General features: G+C 41.1%; 1 long non-coding RNA gene across 1 annotated transcript in view; it reads right to left on the bottom strand.

Moving 5' to 3' along the window:
- The window catches only part of LOC308060721, a 31,285-nt gene extending 9,746 nt beyond the window's left edge, over nucleotides 1–21,539 (bottom strand). Inside the window, exon 1 of the long non-coding RNA XR_013926864.1 lies at nucleotides 926–21,539. This is a non-coding gene — a long non-coding RNA (uncharacterized lncRNA). The remainder of the gene's footprint in view (nucleotides 1–925) is intronic.
- Between the last annotated feature and the right edge of the window lies 1 nt (nucleotide 21,540).

Raw genomic sequence — 21,540 nt, 5'->3', positions numbered from 1 at the left:
CTGCACAAAGGAAACAAAACAGGCGCACTTTTAGATAGCTTAAGAAACCTGACTTCTTGTCTCAAAGATCAAGCCTTGTAAGGGCACTCTAAAATCCAAATGAAAGGTGCAGTTCCCTGAGTCAGAGGGACAGAAATGGAAGTCCTACAGCTACCAGGAATCCCTTACTTCCTAAAGTGGTCCCCAAAGGTAATAATAAATGTTCATAAGCAGGAAATCTCATTGCTATTGTCTTTATACAGAAAAGCATCACTTTCCCAGGTCAACATAATACGCCTTGAAGAAATAATGTATCTTCTCATGCATTATCTTTTAATAGTCCTCTTCCTTTTCTATACTCCTCCCTGACTTGTCAGATATTTTTCTTGTCTGATGGTTTGGCTTGAGAGACAATGTATTCCCTATGTCCACTACTGATAAAACAGGGTATACCTGCCCCGCAGGAATGGTCTCACCTGGGTATACTAATACATGGAGAATGCTACTGCAGACAACTGATTATCATCTTTTATTGCACAGCCCTGACTATGTTGCTTTACAATAAGTAAATGCAGGACCCTACTTTTAAGAATATGTCAGTTTTGAATGGTCTTTCTGCATAACTGCAAGGAGATCATATGCTAATCATGCCCTTCACCTACAGAGCAGAACCAGAGAGCAATATAGGAAAGGAGAGGAATACCAGATATTTATTTTTTAGTATTTACCAATCCTAGAAATTAAGCAGAACAGGCTTTGCTTTTTACCTGGATACTTTAAATCAATTAAGCTTCTCTTGGTGAAAAGACTTATGAAAATGAAAACATCCTTAGACCTAATTAACATGTCAGAGGCAACATCAGAATAACAGCAGAACAACCTCTGGAGATTAAATACCTACTTAGAGCACACAGATACAAGATTAAATGAAAAGCTTTGTCCTTACCATCCTATTTCTTACTCACACCTACATGCCAACAGACACTGTATTGCCTTCTCCTAGCTGATCTATTCCCAGCAGGAAACAGGACCGAGGTCCCAGGTTCAGATTCTACTTACAATCACAGTTGCAGCAGCTCTGGATTTTCAGGGAGATCCCTGCTGATCAGCCACTGCGGACTACAGCTGAGTACTTTCTAGCAAATCCTTCATTACGAGCAAAACAAAGATTTCAGGAAAGAAATCTCAGTGAAGAGAAGGAAACTTCACAAACCTTTTTAAGATTTTCGAATTATTTTAGTTTATTTTAAAATATTTTAGAAACCTCCCAAACCTTTCCCCAGGGAGAAACTGACTTCTAGGTAGAGATTTTTCTCTTTGAGAAAAGACTTGTTTATCAGGGTTATTCTTTATTTAGCTCATAGACACAACGTAAAATGCACTTTCCCATTAAAAGACAGAGGAATCACTCTGAAGTTGCACAAGAATGCCACAAAGCTGGGAAAAAACCCGATGCTGAATCCTTTGTGCTAAACATCCCACCACGTTCAGCAGCCACTGTAGTTCCCTTGCTCTATCTGTGTGCTTACTTCCCACTGAGACATGTGAGTTCAAGATGCATCTGCAAAAAAAAACCCCAAGAACAACCTTCTTTGTGCCACATTAGAGGCTTTTTTCTCATCAGAAAAGCGAGGATGTTTCTTCCACTTTACTAACAATAGACCTGGTGGGCTATAGACTGCAGTTAATCTGCTCTGACTGCTGCAACTGTGTGGGAGCACACAGGGGCACAATGCCCTCCTGTATGGTGATTTTAACTCTGTGAGGCCAAAAATAAATGTTTAGACAATGTTGAGTTAGAAAGTTTCTCGGCCTTTTATTTTCTTTCTAATTTTTTTTCCCAAGGAAGAAACTAAACTGACACCAAAGGCAGGAGCACGTTTAGTCAGTTAAAGGCACTGGGAGGAGAGTTTACTTTTCCAGTATCCGCTAGAAATCTCATGCACATGAGACCACAAGAAATGAAAAGACTTCAGAAAATATTAATCTAAATAATCAATTGGTACAACTGAGCTGAATGGAAGGACAAAGTGAAGCCAGACAAGTTCAGGTGCATGACTACCCCTGAGGGTGCATGGGAACTATTGCCCAGTCTCCTGGGTCAGTCCAGAGAAACTTCCCATGTTTAAACAGGCAATGAACAGAAGAGAGGCAAACTGTCCTCTCAAGGTGTCTCTCTGTCCACTACAGAGGGAGCCTGCAGGACCAGCTTAGATTAGTCACTTTGGTTTGGCTTCAGTTTGTTATTCTCTGCCGACAGGATATGCAGAATTTTCAATGAATCCATTACTGAACTATTATTTTTTTTCAATCAAGAAAGCCATTGCCCAACAGTGACTAGTCCTGCTTCATGCTTTTCCACCAATTCCATAAATTGCATCAAAGTTTCATCATTTCCTAATTCAAGTTTTCTCAGAAACATTATTCATCATTGAAGAATGTTCTGGTCATTAAAAAGGTTAAGAGATAATATTTTCTTACATTTTTGTGGCTATTTTCTCTTTTGGAGAGAAAATATTATGGGAGAGGAAGCTTCCCTGCTGATTGCAGTTGCTCAGTTTTCCTGTCTTTCTCTGCTTTTCGCTTCTACAGTTTTTCCAATTCAAATTTAAAACAAGTCGCTTTACAAAAAGAGCTTGGAGCTGCAAAAAATATTTTACTAAGAAATACCACTGGAAAGCCTAAAGAGATAAACCCTCTTTTTGTCCAAAGAGGTGGTGATAGAAGGTTATGAGTAATGTTCCGAGGTTCTTCCACGTGTTTTGAAAGAAGAACATGTTATCATCTGAGCCACTGCTGACCCCAGAAAGAAGGAGAAGTTACAGGAGGAAATGATCCACACTTGCCTGCAGCAGCTGGACAGCAGGGAGGAGCACTGTTACACAGCTTATTTATCTGAGCAAGCTGTGGAGCTCACCTACTGTTAGATTTTTCTTTCTTCTCCAACTTATGCTGCTAGTCTTTTCTTCAATAATTCTTTCCCCCTTTTTAAAAGGAATCTGATTTATTATCAGAGGATCCATAACAGCAGAAAAATCTCCCCTCAAGCTTCCCCTCCCTCCTTTCATGCCAAGTTCTTAGCCTTGCTCCTTTTTCTCCTGCTTCTTTCACTGGCTCTTCTCCCATGCCTTGCAGCCAGCACCTTTGAAGAAATATTCAATCTCCTCCACCCCGCTGGTTCCCCTGGCTGTTCCTCCTGCTGCATAATGGTGCCCTCACTCAGAGATCTGCTCTCCTTCAGTGAACTTTGATTGTCCTCATGTGCCCTTGGTACTCTGGGCCTCCATTCAGTCATCTCCTTCCAGCTGCAACATTTCACCATAGGAGGAACGTGGGCTTTGTTGGTGTGAGGAGATGCCACCAAGCCAGGTTGCAAGATACAGACACTGGCTGTGCAGCTTTCTCCTTATGAATCTCAAGGAGCTTCTCCAGCTCTAGGCCCTCCCATCAGAATCGCTGTTGTTCGATGTGTGACACTAAGACACAGTAATGTTGTTGGCTGAGCTCACCATGCTGCCTCCTGGGACTGCTGCAAGCCCTCTCCTGCTCTATCAGAAATGCCTTTTGCAACCTCCTATCCTATGTCTCCACTTGACATGGGCCACGTTCACCCCTTCATTGCCATCTAGGTTTCCCATTTGTGTCCTTACCTACTCCACTGTCTCCTGCTCTCCCTAATGCCCACTTTCACCCCATGTGATGGGGTTTTTTATGTGTTCCCCATGCTACACCTGCCCCATCCAGGCATGGTAGGGCTCCTGTCATCTCTTCCACTCATCTTCTACTCCCACTTCCATATCTCCACTCAGTTTCTATCCCCTCTTCCCCTTACATCCTCTGGATCTGACTTCAAACCTCCAGCCAGACTTTGCCTCATGCAGTACAGTTATGCCAACCCTCTGCTCCCTGTTCCCTTCTCTGTTGTTTTCTGCGTGACCTTGGACATCTCCTTTGTCTCTAGGACCCTCTGTCTCTAATCCCAACCTGCCAGCCCTCTCCTACACACCACTACAACTTCCCCACTCCCCCCTTGTAAAACTTTTTTTTGTCTTCTTAGGAGTCCAGGATGCAGGCACTGTTCCTGGGAGGTTTGTAACATGGTTAGCACTGACATTGGCAAGCAGCTTCAGAAAGGGGAAGAAAACAGTTTATTCAACTCACAGCATCAGGAAAGCTGGGATCTTGTTTTTTTTCTGATTCAGGCTTTTCCAGGGTTCTGACTTGTACCCATTTTGACAAGGTTGTTCCTACTGACGCTAAGAATCTCTTGACATTTTGGAATGGAAAATTATTGTGCTAAAGTCAGATGAAACCCTGTGAATTATCTATTCTTTATACAGTGTACTAGGCATCTGAGTGGGAAGCAAAAGAGCAGTTGGCACCTCAGTAGCTGTTTAGGTGGAAAATACATGAGTCCTCACTTCAATCTCAAAAAAGTAAATCCATAAACCCACCTTAGTCCTCAAGCACATTCAACAGCACTAGCACGAGCTCTGTGCCTGTGCATGATCAGAAGAGTTGCACAATGGCTTCTTTTTTGCTTTCCAAAGAGAATTCCATTTGCATGCATCCCTTGAGTCCTTAGCCTGGGCCTTCATGGACACTCCATATCCATTTTTTCTAGTTTCTCAGGTGCCACAGCTGCACACAAGTTTTCAGTCCTTCAGATTACGGATGTCAACACTACTAGTGCCAAATGGTAAAATGTCAAGACTAAGGGCTCATTCAACAGTATAACTGTCTGAAAAACTCAAGCACTTCTGAGGTCTCCAGGTGTGTTGACTTCACATTTTCAAATGAGTTTTTTTTTTCAAAAACCCTTTTTTCCTGGAGATGAGACTCTACAACATGCTTCTAATTTTATTTATGGAAGGAGTTATTTATGTGAAGGTTTCCCTTTGAAAGGATAAAATTAATCTGGAAAGAACCTTAAATGTCAGAACATTCTTCCTGTCTTAGGGCAAGATTACATTTACACGCATAGTAAGGATGACATTTTTCAGCCAAGATGAGGTAGGTACAAGAAAGATGTCTATATCTAAGCTGATCCCTCATTAGTTTTAGGGACTCTAATCTGTATGGCAAATAAATTCTAGAGAACAACTCGTCTAACCAAACTCCCATGCCTGCCTTAGGATGCAGTTGATCACTGTCAGGATCCACTGATTGTACTTACTAAATTTCTGCAGATCAGACTGGAAGCTGAAAAAAAAAATAAATAGATCAGGTGCAGATACCTACCTTGTAATGTTTAAAGCTAGGGAAAGCAAACCCCACTCCAGCTGTTTGGGTGTATGTAAACTACCTATCTTGTTCCAGTACAGCTGGTGGAGCCTTGGCTGGTAGAGTTTAGGATGCAGCTTTTCTGGCCAAATGTAGGCACCTATGTTGTGATGAAATGGGTCACACCCTAACCTCCAATGACTAACCAGTTCTCCACTGCTCTAAAGGGTTGACTGCTCTGACATCAAAGCCAACACTGTTTCCAAAATCTTCAGTTGTTGCTAAGGGTCCTGAGATTCACCCTGTGCAATTCATGTCACCACTTTGTTCCTTTTACCCCAGAGACTGGGCAGCTTTACCCCACAGCTTGTAATTTTCCTCTTCCAATGAAAACCCATCCGTCCATTCCCAGCCTGTTATGGGTACAGGAAACAGCTATATACTCCTCCCTGCAGCGGTCTTTTTCATATTTGAAAACTGTATAATCAAAACTATAATTTGGTAGAATTTGAGCTATTTTAAAAGTTGATCACTTTAATGTATGGGTCTTTATCTAATATAAAACTGCTAGAACTGGCCTGACAGCACTTTTCTTGGTTCTGTGGCTATTTCAATTCTAACATGAAAAAATAACAAATAGGAAAAAAAAAAAAAACAAACCCAAACTTTTTCAGTTGAAAACTATGGAAATATATTTCCAGCTTCAAGGTATTAAAGAGGTACTCAGGAGGAGACTCAGGGGGGATCTTACTGCTTTCTACAACTACCTGAAAGGAGATAGTAGGCAGATGGGGGAAGGTCTTTTCTCCCAGATAACAAGCGACAGGACAAGAAGAAATGGCCTCAAGTTGTGCCAGGGGAGGTTTAGATTAGATATTACGGAAAACTTCCTCACTGAAAGGGTGGTCAAGCAATGGAACAGGCTGCCCACAGAGGTGGTGGAATCACCATCCCTGGAGGTATTTAAAAATACATGTAGATGCGGTTCTTAGGGACATGGTTTAGGGATGGACTTGGCAGGCCTGGTTTAATGATTGGACTTAATGAACTCAAAGCTCTTTTCCAACCTAAATGATTCTATAGTTCTATGATTCTGTGATTACACAGTGTGTGCAGAATCACATGTTACTCTGGCGGAAAAAAAATATTTCAACCCCCCCTATATTTATGTACTAAAAACGTTTTGCAGGAAAATTATGAAAACCTTGAAAATCTGTCCAATGACATTTCTAGCAAAAGAGCCAGCACCATAAAGTTGTTGTCTGTAACAGCTTCTGCTCCTTTTAACTTCTTCATGACCGGGCTGTTCTGAAGCCTTGTACCTTAGACTAAGCCTTCTCTTACTGCTGTGACTTTGTGTCCCTCACAGAAATTACAAGGAAGAATTATTTTCTACATGAGATTTTGCCAGCTTCTTCAAACAGGCATTGCATAACCCAGGAAAAATTAAACTAGTGAGAGTAATGCTTTTAGATCTATGTTATTTTTTAAAACCTATGTGTTTTTTTCTTTGGGGGTGTGTGTGTAACACATACCAAGGCTTTTATATGTACATAAATAATGCACTGTTTTCTAGAGTACTATATGCTATGAATATAAAACATGCCTATAAAAACCTATAGGACTTTTTCTTCTGTTATTGACTACCATTTGCTTCAGTCTGTCCAAAATCTTTTGAATATAATTTATTGGTAATCAATTGATTTATCCTTATCTATGTTTTTGCTCTTCCCAACTTTTTAGCTATGAACATAGCCATGAGTCAGTTTTATCCTGATCCTACTTAATTTTCAATCATTTTCCCTTAAACTTCCTATTTATCAGGTCAACACTGCACTGGTTGAATTTATATCCCATGGAAAGCTATTTACCTGGAGATATATTTTTGCATGAAAATCACCCCTGAAAATGCTAGTATTGGCAAACTGCTGTATTCAGGTATGTCCCTACCAACTCTGCATTTGAGGTCATATGTACCCTGAGATACTGACCCTTTACATTCAGCCCAGCTTGTTTTGGTCTCTTCATTTGTTTATTTTTCAACTCTGAAATGAATGAGATCCAGCAAACAGTATCAAAGGAAGGCTTTTAAGAAGTGCCTACCATGTGTGCCTTCCCCACGAACACTGCCAATGGAAAGTCACATATAAAAATAAACGGTCTATGACCTACTGCTAATAAATATTTGGTTCCATTTTGTGAGGAGGCAGCACACACATTGCCTGTGAATACCAAATAAAGTTCTGTGAACAGAAGGTTTCCAGAATCAGGCACATATGTTCTAGACCAATACTTGGAACATTAAATAGAAACACTTGATAAATATGTCTGCATCTCTTTTATCTGAGCAATCCAGTTAGATTGTGCAGTAAAATTGCAATCAGATTGCTTGCAAAGGAGAATTGATCAGAATGTTGCTTTTGGGTTTTTGTAGTACTACAACCATTCCTCTTACATTTTTCTAGCCTTTTATCATGAGGCCTGCTGGGCATTGTTTTTTATGGGAACTACTGGATTAGGTCTATATTTAGGACAGGATTTAAACACATGCCTAATTAAAAAAAAAAAACCAAACATTTACTCTCCTTGAAATCAATGGACTACTTCTATAATTAAAGTTAAGCATCTGCTTAAATATTTCTTGGACTGGGTCTGCAATCCGTAACACAGATGGGACTAACAGTGGTAGTGAGTTTCAAGATGTCATAATGACAAAAACCCCTCCGTTATATCATTAATCTATCTAGATATTTATATGGCACCCATCTCTATAAAAATTGCAGTACCTATCTTAAAGTAGCCAAGAGTGAAGTCACATTATTCCCCTGAATCTAGCCTAATTACTGGCTCTGCATTACTGGCATTCCAGGGCAGTTAGCTGAGCCACCCTGAATAACTGGATGATCACACTGCATCCACTGCAAAAACATAGCTGAGTCCAGCGCTGCTGGCTGCTTAAAACAATCTCACTGGCTTTGCACTGAAGGAAGAGGAGAGAGTTTGTCAAAGGCACATTTGCTGCTCAGCTAAGGACAGCTTCCAGCCAAAGGACAACAAGGAACTGGGGACAAGACCTTCTTAAACAATTCCAGCCACAAAAGGCCATCTTATTCAGTCCCACATGCCACATCTCTCCAAAGCAATGAACATGTTTCCTGAAAAGTTCCCCCTCTTCCCATCCCCAAAGTCTGTTGGCTATAAATCATCCCACAGATCACTAGTTAGCTGGCTTCACATTCATAACACAACAAATATTTCCCTTCCAGCATCAAGTTGCTCAGGCTCCATGGGGGATAATTCCTGAAGTAAAACAGTGTTCTTCTAGACAGAAGTTGCTTTCCATTCCACAAAGAAGGGTTTGTTAATCATGCAACTATTTAAAAGTCACTCCCAAGATGTGCACCTGAGCTCAGAGTCTATAATTTATAATCTACCCACCCACACACGTACACTGCAATCAGATCTCTGTTCCCACAGAAAATAAACGTGCTGAAACACAAGACCCAGCACTGTTCCAAGCAGTGATAAAACATTTAAAGGAAAGATACAGGATGGTTTCATAAAGTCTCCAGGTAGTATAGGGCAGGGGCAAATGTACCCTTCACCTGCTGCGGAGAGTTAACATGCAAATGTACAGATGTAAAGGAGAGTTTCCTTTGATCTCATCTCACCTTCTATACAAATCAAGCCTTGATATGATGGAAATATAGTTTCCAATGCCAAAAGAAAGCCAGTGGTTTAAAAAATCTCTTAATGAAAGGATTGAGGGCTACTTAAAAAAACCAGAAAAATTAATTCCTCAGCACGTCATTTTCCCATCAGATAGTACCTCTAAAATCAAATATATCTACAGGGGGCTGGAGGAAACCATCAACAAACAACTCAATAAACTAAGAGTTTGGTGGAACTTTCTAACCAGAAACTTGAAATAAAATATTTACTTTGGAACTAATCTCAATGCCCACATCCACTTGAATGACTGAAGAGGTTATGGCAGCCATGTATTTTGGTCATTTATAGTTATGTTCTTCCACATAGGCTTGTTTGGCACTGAACCACCCCTCCTAGGAGGCATTAGTCCCTTCCCTTGGAGGAGTGTAGTGCATCATTTAACAGTCGGTTACATAATGTGCAGCTACTTCAACTTTTTACCTCTGTTTAGGATGAAGACAAGTGCTGATGTACCTGCATTTTTCAAAAGGCAGTTATTCTATTTTTTTTCAACGAATTTCAAACAAGACACTGCCAACTTCCTGCTGGCTTTCTGGTGTGTGTCCTCACCAAAATAACCCTGAACTTGAGTGTCCTTTAGTACAGTAGGTAGCTATAAAGGTAGCTGGCACTGGAGTACCCAAGCACATAATAAATATTAATGGAGTTATCCTTCCAACATTGCTATGAGGCTTTATTACTCCCATTTTGCAAACAAAGAATTGAATTTCAAAGTAACTTGCCCAAGGCAACACAGGAATTTTGTACTTGTGCCAGGACTGAGCCCACATTTCTTGAGTCTTCATCCAAAGCATCTTTTCTCTTCTACCCTCTCATGCTAGACCCAAAAACAGTTTCTGTGCCTCAGTATTTTCTGTTTGCCTGGTTGGAAGCTGTCTTCTCACACATGTGATCATAAAAGATGCCAAAGTGAACTCTTCTGTTGGGATAAGAAATAGTGCTTCCATACAAGGGGGTCAGGATTTAATTTGCAGTTTTTCTCTCTCCTTGGCTGTCAGTAAGCACAGACCCTGCAGAAAAAAGGAGTGCTCTGTGTTGCACAACCTACAGTGATTGCTCTGGATGATTAAGAAGTGGTATTAATACATTCCATGGATGAACTATCCAATCTTCCTTAGCCCAAGGCATAGAAACTAAAATCCTGGGCCTAGCTGGAGAGTACAAGAAAGCTGGAGTATCCCTGGAGAAAAAAATAATAGCACTGGCTTGCATTTGTTTGGCCTTACTTTGAGTGTACTGACCAAATCTGCAAAAACATACCAAATGGCTTATAAACAGGAAAAATAAGCAAATATCACCCAAAGAGCCTTGCACACATAGTGTTTTCAGTTTACTTAGGTTCACAACTCCTAAGTTTGCTCTGAATTTATTGCATTCAAAGATGCCTGTCAAACCCCAGAACTGCTGTGTTTTACCTAGTTCAAGACCAAGTATTCTGTTTTTCCTACTGTACCATAACTATGATTAGATTTGCTCTAAATTTACTCCAGTATTCAAGCAAGACTTTTAACTGACCCAGAGCAAGGTCAAGATTTGTCACCCTAGGCACGACAAGAAGCATGAGCTAGAAAAGCCTACAGATCTGTAAAGTGACATCACAGCCCTCACACTGCTGAGAGGCTGTTAAGCATCTAGTGCACAAAATACTTCTGTCAACATTTTAAAACACAGTGATAAATTATGTATTTAAGACCCCATAAACTGAATATGCACATCTTAATCATAAACTGGTTTTTAGCAAATACTGCAGTAACTTGACACTGAAATTTAAAAGGAAAATTCCATGGTTCTCACTTTGTGGTGGGGGGAAGGGGAGCATGATGGAAATCACATGTGTTTGAGAGCAAAAACATGTTTGTAGTGATGTCTAGCCTTCACCTTCTAGATACTCACTAGAGTCTTATCCTCCTGTCCTCATCACTGGACATCTTACAAAACCATGAATGGTCTTGGGACTTCCGTTCCCATGACTTTTCCTGTCTCATCTGCACGTTAAGTGTATCTTACACTCCAACTTTACCAACAGTTTCTAGCCTAACGAGACAAAACTTTTTTTTTTTTCCATTAATATAAAACTGTAAAAGGTAAGAAAATCGTTAGTATTGGCATTTTCCATCAGGACATCCAGATATCCTCATACAAATATCTTGATACCTCTTGGCTGATGTTCAGATCAGATTTTCTGGTCTGGGTTTCAGTATAGCCCATTACAGTGATGGAAACCATCTGTTAAGCTAGGGTGTAGAATGAGTAATCTTCAGTATTTGAGGATGCTTTTGTCCTTGAACACTTGGGTTTCAGGTCCTCTCTCCAGTAGTTTCAAATCACCCTCAGGAAAAATAACCACAGTTAGAATTAAACTTTGTACATGCTTTGAACTCCTATAGAATCTGGGAAGTGCTCCTTTACACCAACATTAGACAGTCTGTAGGGCACAACCTACTCCATAATGCTTAGGTCATGTGGGGACATTTCTTTGTATACCTATTAATTAAGGTGTCATGAATTAATTAGGCACAATGCCACTAAAAAGCTGTGATAAGCAGTGCATCTTATATGCTAATAGGATGGGCGTCTCTTACATAGGTGAATCATCCCTATTTCCCAAATCAGCAATTACGCTGTGCCCCGTGGGTTAATGTCTTTCACAGAAATTATTCCCAGAACTTCTTCAGAGAACATCTGAGACAGCAGTGGAACATCACTAATTTATCTTTCCGCACCTATGTCAGAGCCCTTTTGGCCAATAATTCTTGCTCTCACATCCCCACCCCAGCTGGGAAGTCCTACTCCTACCTCTGAATTGTCTTTAGGATCATGGCCCTGCCACAGCTCCCTCCTGCAGTCTCAAACCACTGCTTTTGATGGTAGCTTTGCACCTACGCCCAAAGGGCAGTGCTGTGCTCAGAGAGCAACCTCCCTGCTTTCAGAAAGACTACCCAGGAAGGGGCACAATTTAAGATGAACTGGAGTACCCAGGCCTTTCAAAGCTGAGTTTTCTGAGGAGATGAAATAGCAAGCTGCGATGATAAAAAAAAAAAAAAAAAAAAAAAAAACCAACAAACTCTAACTTCTAAGAAAGGTATGTAGTTAAGAAAACCACATCTTAGTGAGAGAAAAATTCCTGAAGTGTAACAAAGCTAAATACAAAAGCCTCTTACAAAGTTAGAGGGGTTAAACTGTCAAATCGTGCCAGACATTTCACAGACTAAAAAACAGCACCTGTAACTACATCATCCGGGCAGGACAATGCATCCTCCTGTTCCAGGCTATAGGTAACAGCAAGGTGGCTCAGTATATCTGAAAATGAAGCAGGCATTGAGGCAGACAGATGAGGCTGCCTCAGTCCTAGAAGTTTCACCCTGGTTTTTTTCGGTTTTGTTTTGGTTTTGGTTTTTGTTTTAATCCTGAGTGATTAATTTAACCTGAGGTAAAAGGTAGCCATGTTTCAGCTACTTTCCCGCTATTCTATACTGTCCCCAAGTCCAAGTAAGGTGACTTACTCCTCTCAGGGAAAGGCAGGTTCCTTTGTGTTACCTGATGTTATGTATCATCAGCATCTCCAGAGGCTTGGAATAAACTCAGTTCTCCTTTCATTGCAAGGCACCTGTGGACATCTACAGCATGAACATGTGGGACCTGAGGCATTTTGGCAAGTCCATACGGAAGAAACTAGGTATCTTTGTACTATGAGGTACCACAGCAGTTAAAAAAAAAATAAAAAAATCCGTGTACCACTCTGGGGGATTTGGGTGCCTAAATTCTGCCTTACCTGGACCTTTGGCAAGTAAGGAACTTTTCAGCTCCCATCCAAAATTATTTGCTTCAAATTGTGCAGAAGAGCTGCAAAAATGAACTCTAAGCCTCTCAAGATGCAGTTAGAGCCCCTGCCACTAACTCACCCTTTCCTCATTAATACCTAACTTAATCTCACTAGCTGGACTCTGCTCAGCTAGGATCAAGAGTGGTGGAAATTACTGCAGTAAGGCCACCTGAGAAGCTGCACAGAGTACATTTTTACTCTGCTTATTAATACATCAAAGCAGAGAGACAGAAGATAAAAAGGACATTATTAGCATTGACCTAACCTGCTTTGCCTAACAAGCATCTACAGCAAAGTGATGTGGGCTAAGATGTAAAAGAAAGAGCTGCATACATTGCATTCCTCTAAAGCCAAATTCAGTGTGGTCTGCTGGCGTCTCTATTGATTTCAGTGAGATTTGCATCCAGACTCCGAATGGTTAAGAGCTGCTGGGCAGGGTGAGCTGTCAAGAAAAGGATGTACTTACAACTGTATTTTGATGAAAACTGGAAAACAAGCTTTCCAAGGTATAGAATGTTTCTGCTGTTAATTGTATGCTTTCAAAGCCCTCTTGTTCCCTTCGTGCTTTAATTCCTTTGTTACAAAAACCACAAACACCTTCCAGGCCAGGAAATCCAATATCTCTGCAAGTAATTATCTTTACATACAATAGACACAGAAAGCATTGTCACCACTTGAGAAGTGCGTATGGCTAAAAGGTTTACACAACAGATATTCCTGGGCCAACAGTGCAGGGTGAAGCAGGTTAATGAAAGAGGCAAAAGAGAGAATGAGGTAGATGCTTTTATAAACAACACATTTTTCAGTCTAATTTTTGGTTTTGTCATTAAATTAAGATTTTAGTTACCTAACCAAATTAACATATCAGGTGAATCCAGCCAAGTCCACACATGGCTATAAGGTAGAACAAGAATAGAAACCAGTAATCCTGCCCGCTCCATCCACGAGTGATTAGTCAGACTCTCAGTTCTTCTGTAACACTTTTCCACACCCTAGCTCTCAAAACACGTTTAAAGAAAAGCCATGGAACACTGTTACAGGAGAAGAAAGAAGCTAACTCATGGCAAAGAGCAGTGTCAAAGTAAAATATAATCCTAAATCAGTATTCAGGGGCTTTAACAGCTCCTGACTGTGCCACTGCATAATGACAAAAAAGATGCATTTAATTTCTAAGATCATAAAGTGAAGAAAACAAAAACACATACTAATAACCCAGATCCAGGCTTTGCTTCTGACTACCACTAGACATTACCTTAATGCTTAAAATAACAGCACTGTCCAATAGTAAATTGCCATTCAAGAGGAGCAAGAAGTTCCACATCTCTGTTCAGATTGTTCTTTAACAGCATGTACTAAAACCTGAATGGCCTTCTAGTCTTCTGGTCTCATCATCTGAAGCATAAGCTGGGTTACTGCATGGATAATTGCAAGGACAAAACCTGTCTCCATATAACCTTCTGCTAAATGCATGTAGGAGAGATACCTACAACAAGGCGTCCAGATACGTATGGGTCTGCAAATGGTTCACAGATCCAGAGGCTCAAATTCAGAGTCCTTTTTGGAAAATGGAGCTCCTGGAAGGGAAATGGTGGAGATTTGGCCAAGGAAAATAATTGTTGGTAGAGAGATACCAGAACCCAAATGTTAGTCAGAAACCTACACAGGCCTGAAAGTGGAGGCTCTACTCTCCTACAGAACTGCAAGGTGAATATGTGGGGACACACTTTTGGTGGATGTTCTCCCCAGCTTTGGAACCTTAGAGCTTTCACACTGCCACCAGCCTCACAGCCTTGGGAGATCACACTCTGCTGGGACATCTGAAATTTTGGGTGTCAGCACTACTAAAGAAAAGCAGAGGTTCTAACAAGCTGAACTTTGTTCTGAGATACTGAGAGCATCCTGAAAGAGGAAACCACTCTCCATGATTAATGGGAAACTGTGAGCATAGAAGCCCCAAAAGGCATGATTAAATCCAGAAGTTCAGCTTATATGTGCTTATATGCACTTCTTTTTCTATTAAAACATTCCAATGCTTTAAAACAGCATGAAAAATGTCATTTTGGTTTTTAACTTCCTAGCCCATAAGAAATACACACATTTTTGTTTTTAAACAGCAAGGGTTTTCCTTGTCCTCAACTCTAATTCACCCTCATGTTATCACAGAATTATAGAATGGTTTGGGTTGGAAGGAACCTTAAAGGTCATCTAGTTCCAACCCCCCTGCTACGGGGGTTGCTTAAAGGTTGCTCAAAAGTCAGGTTGCTCAAAGCCATGTCCTTGAACAAAGCCTTGAACACTTCCAGGCATGGGCATCCACAGCCTTTCTGGGCAACAGGTACCAGTGCCTTGCCACCCACATAATAAAGAATTTCTTCCTTACATCTAATCTAAATCTACCCTCTTTCAGTTTCAAGCCATTACCCCTTGTCTTATCACTACATGCCCTTGTAAAATGTCCCACTCCAGTTTTCTTACAAGCTCTATTTAGGTACTAGAATGCGGTTATGAGGTCTCCCCAGATCTTCTTTTCCTTCAAGTAGAACAACCCCGGCTCTTTCAGCCTGTCTTCTTAGGAGAGGTCCACCAGCCCTCTGATCATCTTTGTGGTTTTCCTCTGGACTTGCTCCAACAGGTCTATGTCCTCTCTATGCTGGGAGCCCCAGACATGAAAACAGTATTCCATGTGAGGTCACATGAGAGCAGAGTAGAAGGGCAGAATCACCTCCCTCGACCTGCTGGTCGTACTCCTTTTCATGCAGCCCAGGAGAAGGCCAGCTTTCTGGGTTACCAACATTGCCCAGTCACATTGAACTTCTTGTCAACAAACACACCCTAGTCTTTTTCCTTAGGGCTGCTCTCGGTCCGTTTGCCCAGCCTGTATTTGTGCTTGGGATTGCCCCAACCTGTTTGCAGAATCTTGCACTTGGCCTTGTTGAACCTCATGAGGTTCTCAGAGGCTCACCTCTCAAGCCTGTCAAGGCCCCTCTGGATGGCATCCCTTCCCTCCAGTGTGTTAACTACATCATACAGCTTGGTGTTGCCAGCAAATCTCACTCAGTTTCAGTGTCCATGTCACTGATAAAGATGTGAAACAGCACCAGTTCAAATACCAACCCCTGAGGAACATCACTCATCACTGGTCCTCATCTGGACATCAAGCTATTGATCACAAACCTTTGAACATGACCATCCAGCCAATTCCTTATCCACCAAGTGGTCCACCTGTCAAATCCATGTCTCTCTAGTTTAGAGACAAGGATCTCATGTGGAACAGTGCCAAATGGTTTGCACAAGTCCAGGTATGTTATGCTAAGAGGCTATTAATTTAGTGGATAGACTCAGCCACATCTTTTTGTTCCTCTCCTGAAAAACTAAGCAAACATGAGGTCACCACAAGGACTTGAAAACTGTAGCATGGCAATGGAGTGTCAAGTGGCCAGAGTACTGAGAATGTTTTACAAAACAAGGCCAAGAGACCCCGCTCCAGTGCTAGTACCAGCCTTCATCTTTGAACAATACTCCTTACCCAGGACTAAATACTGACACCATTTCTAACTCAGGGGATGCCTGAGCTGAAAAACCCTGAAAGTGGATAGGAAGGAGAGATCACTGCACACTTACCCTGTTCCTACTCTCTTCTGTAGCTATACTCTTCCTTTTTGCTCCTACCCAGCCTCAGAGACAGGATGCTGGGCTGATGCCCTTTGGGCTGACCCTGTACAGCTACTCTGATGCCCTTCTATTTATGCTACATTTCAGAGGAAGTTATTTTCTCTTATTCCAAATAATTTTCAACAAACAGCAAAGCCCTCCAAAGCCATTTTTGACAGAGGCAACCTTAGCACTTGCATTCAAGGATTAGTCACACGCTGCTGGAGTGAAAACAAAGAAAACGTAAACAGCTAACGCTTTTGCCAGAAGTATGCAAGAGTGTGTGTGGGAAAGGATATGATATAAGAGCTTCTGTGATCACACATTCTTTTATTAAAATAAAACCTTTCACAACATTTCTTAACATGATTTTTTTTTTTAAGTATCACCATTCATTAAACAAAGCTTGCCTGTGCAATTATCAAATATGTAAGGCTTGTGATATCAGGTAGATCCCTCTATGGGTGTATTTTAAATTGTCGTTGTTTAATTATTCACTGACTCCATCATGTTTGCTTTCGATATGTGTTCTTTATTTTAAGAATACATCCTGTAATGTTAAATGAAAATATAAGCTCAGTCAAGAATCTGAGGAATAATATGAAAAATCAGCTTATGTATGTTTTCCCACTTTCCTTTTCTCAGCTATCCCAAATTATCACCACAGCCAAGAAAGAGAAAGGAAAGAAAATTCACCATGGAGAGTTACACTGGGCTTTGGGACAGGAGATACCCCTTCACTCGTGTCCTTCTCATCCCTGCCTAGTGATCTCACAAATATGACACAAAAAAGGTTCTGCCACAAAGGTTTAAAGGAAACACCACCTTGCAACTGACCACTACCATAGATATGGACAAAGATTATTCTAACTTATGGGCCTTTTTTCAGGCAGTTGTTTATTTGTCCCAACACATATTTCAGGTGACCTCTTCATAAAATGCAGAAGTCTGATAAATAGAACAGTCAAGCAACAGTTTTGTAAGTGCCAAAAGGGTTTGTCTTGACATTGCTAAATCAAACTGTTTGGAGAAACAAGGAAACATGGGCACTGTTCACAAACCTACCCCCATGATGAGGGATTCTGTTCTGGCATCTCCATGGTAAAGTAGCCCACTGCAGTGCAGAAGACACGTGTTCACTCTGCTCAAAGTTTACCTGAATCAAAGGCTTTTTCTTTCTCAGAAGAGGCGCTGACTGAGAAGTTTACCACTCTTTCTGAAGTGGTACTCCTGTATGTTTAAAAAGTCACTAGAAGAGCTACTGGAACCCACCAGCGCACTTTTCCAGCTGAGTGTCCGTATGGTAGGCTCTGATTCTGTCTTGAATCTAAGTGTAAATGTACATGACTGCAAATGAATACTTAGAGGCTGAAATAAAACTAAAGCCCTTCAGTAGGAGTGGGCGATAGAGCAGTAGCCCAGAATACCTATAGACTGTCAGTGTTCACTCACAAAATGAGAGATCAGATTTAAAATCCCTGCCCTATTTGAGGTAAAAAGGATATTTAAATTCCTTCAAAATGTCCTAAGTGAGAGGTTTAAAGAAAAAAGTAGAGCCACTTTGTATGAGTTTTTTATTAGCTTCTTTCCCAGAATAACTGTTCCAGAAAAAGGAAAATATTTCTTCAGTCCTAACTTTGTTTTACCAAAGGTTAAAAAAAAAGTTTCAGATGGACCTAGAATTTTGGTATGTTCTTGGAATGAATTTTCCTGAAAAATGACTAAGCCAAGAAAACCCATGAGGAGCTTTTACCCCAGCAATCCAACATGCCCAGGAAGCTCCCACATAGTCCAGACTGACTCCAAAGTAGACAACTTGCAGATCAAGCACTTGGAGTTGAAAGAGACCTCAAGATGAATGAAGAATGGCTCCATCCCATCATGAGAAACTTTCTAGGCGAGGGAGACTTGCTGCCCGAATAAACAAACTTGTGCTTAATAGTAGATACAATCTGTACTTACCTAGCTTAGCAGCTAGGTTTTCTAGAGGTGGAAGAAAGGCAGGTGAGCAGTTTCGGTTCCACAGACCAATACTTCCTTAACAGTGAGACAGAATGCTTTTTTTTCTTTTGTCTTGAAAACACTTTTTCTTGACCATCTTCCCCCTTTCTCAACAAAGTCAGATTATTCCTCATATGCTCAAAGCAGCAATGCATTGAATGTTCCCTTCTGTCTGTTCTGCCTTATCAAGTTTCTGATTCCTAATTTAATATAGAAACTCTCAAAGTACATTTTAACCCCTGGCAATTGATTCCCTTTGGAACAAAAAAGCCTCCCTCTAGAGCAAGTTATAAAAAATCACTTGACTCAACAAGCTAAACTAACTTTCTTTTGCCTAGCCCAACCTTTTAGTGGTTGGCAACACTCCAGTGCTTCTGATTAAGGGAAAAGATGCTGAAGGGCCAGATTTTTGAAGGTGCTGAGCACCCACAGCACATGCTGATTTAAGCTGATGCTGCAGATGCTGGGCCTCTGTATCATCCTGCCTCATGATATCTTCAATTCACTTTCTCTTGGTGTGATGAGGTATCACTTTCACTTTTTTCTTTTATTTTCTTGGACTATCAAAGTTATATTCCACTGAACAGTGATGTTTATCTCTTGCTGAGCTGAACTGAGCAACAGTATTTGAATTTGAAACATCAAGTACTTCTACACCCACTTCTCCAAACAGAACCACTACAGGGTTTTTGAGTTTGCACCTGTACTTTCCATTGCTGCTTTGATTTATTCCAGCTAAAAGGAAAAGTCAAAACTGGAGGGTTTTCATTTCAAGTGCTGGACTGGTCCTCCAAATGGGTGGTTCGAACCTTGACTCTGCCATTCATTCCTTGTGCAGTCCTTGCACATGAGCAATGCATCTGTGAAATGGAGATGATGTGGTTTCCTTTGTCCTGTTCTTTCATCCTTTCTCTTGACAAGTTGGACAATAAGGTCTGCAGGTGGTCCTCAGCCGAGGTCTCCAGGGTCTAATGTTATAAGCTTACAGTTTCTTTCAAAATTATGTTTAGGGAGTTTAGTGTTCAAAACATTATGCATAACCCCTATGGAGACTGGCTACGGAAATACCAACCAGAAACCCCTGGCAGTGCAAAGCTGCCACTGGGAACTCAGCCATGTCACTATCAAACATCTCAGGCAGACCATCTCTGCTAGAAGAACAAATAGCATGTGCAGAAGAAGCCTAACCAGAAGGAATCTAATTACCAAGGATCAAAGAGACTATGTGTTCCTGAATGACTTACGGCTAGCTGCTGGCTGAATCATCTCCCCCTTGTTTGGAGAAGCAGAATCTCTCAGGGCTAAGACAGTAAAAGGTTTTCTCATAAACCGCTCTTGTCCTATAAGTTTTACAGAAAGTCCATGACAGGATTTAGTTTTCACATGACAAATGGGATGGAAAAAAAACAATGAAGCTGAAAAAGCAAATGATAAGTCCTTAGAAATCACTGGGAGTGCTTCATTGAAAGCCACAGGGTCGGAAGGAAATACTGAACATTTGTGTCTTCCTGTGCTTCAAAGTAATTTTCTTTCCATTTGGCTTTAAAGGACATCATTCTGGCTGGCTCCATGGCTCTTGCATCAGGAGAGAAGGTGTGCCTTTCACAGTGACTCTGCTGATATGAACCTGAAAGCTAGAGGGGAGCAAACAGGGAATGGAAATGAAGACTTAAGTCAGAAGAAAATCAAAGGAGGACTTTTTTTAGCATGTTCTTTTTTTTTTTTTTCCCTTTTCTTATTGATGACAGTGGCTGGGGGAGGGGGGGAAGGCATTGAAGTAAATGATTTTCAGAGGAAACAAATGAGAAGATGAGCTTAGCAGTGCTAGCCACAGGAGCACAAATACCTGGGAGAAAAAACATTCAGCTTCATTGTCGCATACTTCTCCTACAACATAATCTCTTTCTATGGCATGATAGGAAGTCATGGATAATAAATTTCAGATAAAAGTCACAAAATGGGAGCAATGTCAATATTGCTGCAACATTTGACAACACTTTCAGTACCATAAAATCTGAGGTACAGCAGTATTCAATGCAAGAAGTGCTGGTGTGCTTACTTAGAAGTGACAAATTTTAAATGCTGATCATATCATAGTTTGATTTAAGTGAATGTCATCAGTGCAGGATCATAAGGCTCTGCAGATGACTTCTCATTTTGTACATTCAAAGGCTCACTGGAATCATCAGAGAGACGTTCATGGCTTGATTAGGCTAACTACAGACTTCTCTTGCACTGGGTAAACATGTGTTTTTCAAATGAGAGAAACTTGGCAGAAGTTTTCCATGTGTGACTCAAAACTCTCTATGGCTTACAGTTTGGAAGCTCTTTAAATTCTTCCCCTTATATTGCTGAGAAATTTCCATTTGTCCACCTACCCTGTAAGAGTAGAGGGTCATCTACAAAAACAAACAAACAAAAAAACCCAACCTAACTAGTTGGTAATCAGACATAAACTATATGAGAATGAAAAAAAAAAAAAAAAAAAGGAGAAAGATTCCGTGGTTGATTTTATTTACATGACCAAATCCAGAAACCTTGGATGCCACTTGTTTATTTTTTGCAGGCGAGGTGCCGTAGAGGCTACGCTGCAGCGTTAGCGTAAGTCAGGAGATGGCGACGTTGCAGATGATCTTAGAGCTCCTCACCTGGTTATGTAGCAGGTGGGTTTGGGTGGTGGTGATGTGGGAAATGCTCCTCTGTAAACTGTGGTGCAAGTCAACCAGATGCTAACCCTCAGTCTGCCTACATCCCTCCTGGTCCAAAGCATTTGCAGCTGAAGTTGTTGCATTCAGGTTGCATTGCTTCAAACAAAACCTACTTTGCTGCGAACTAACAAGTATGGGAAGATGGATGCAGTTCCTCATGTACTGAGACTCTGCTCCAGGGGTCACTTTTGGGGAGGCAAGGGTAAAGGAGCATATGTCAAGTTGCTACCTGAGAGAACAGTGAAACCTCTGAGATTCTTAGATTGACAGAGAGGAAAGGCTAAAAATGGACATCCAGTCTTTCTGATGTGCTGTAATAATGTCTTTCAGGAGTCCCTTGAGGTTGGTCTGCTTTGCCTCCAGCCTTGCAAGAGAGACAGGGGAAGGGGGAGATGGAGCCACAGCCCATCTGTCCCTACCTTG

This window comes from Falco punctatus, assembly GCF_963210335.1.
Source record: "Falco punctatus genome assembly, chromosome: 3".
Taxonomy (NCBI): Eukaryota; Metazoa; Chordata; class Aves; order Falconiformes; family Falconidae; genus Falco; species Falco punctatus.
Note: the sequence above shows the minus strand (reverse complement) of the source record. Positions and strands in the feature narration are given on the sequence as shown.